The sequence below is a fragment of the Halyomorpha halys genome, unplaced genomic scaffold (genome assembly GCF_000696795.3).
Source record: "Halyomorpha halys isolate HHAL.00 unplaced genomic scaffold, Hhal_1.1 Scaffold206.1, whole genome shotgun sequence".
NCBI lineage: Eukaryota > Metazoa > Arthropoda > Insecta > Hemiptera > Pentatomidae > Halyomorpha > Halyomorpha halys.
In genome coordinates, this window is record NW_027108531.1 from 27,456 (window position 1) to 27,800 (window position 345).

A 345-nucleotide genomic window follows, 5' to 3' on the forward strand; every position below is an offset into this window, starting at 1 on the left:
TGTCACAAATCAAGTCATCCATCAGGACCTCAATGTCTCATATGTTGCCGATTTGGCCAGAACCAGATACCATTCCTTCCATGATAAACTTCTCAACCACCCAAATCCACTTGTTTCTGACCTGGCTTTTCCTTCAATACCTAATAATCCTCCTAGGCGTCTGAAAAGAAGATGGCCTCGATATCTTCTCCTCTAGAAATGTTATAGGAGACCTATCAGTGGGATTCTCCACATGTTAATAAGATTCTCCGTTTGTATCATGTCACTATGTCACCTACAGCAAATTTACTTGTTGTATATATGTGTATACAGTTGTAAATAACAATAAATTAATTATTAAAAAAA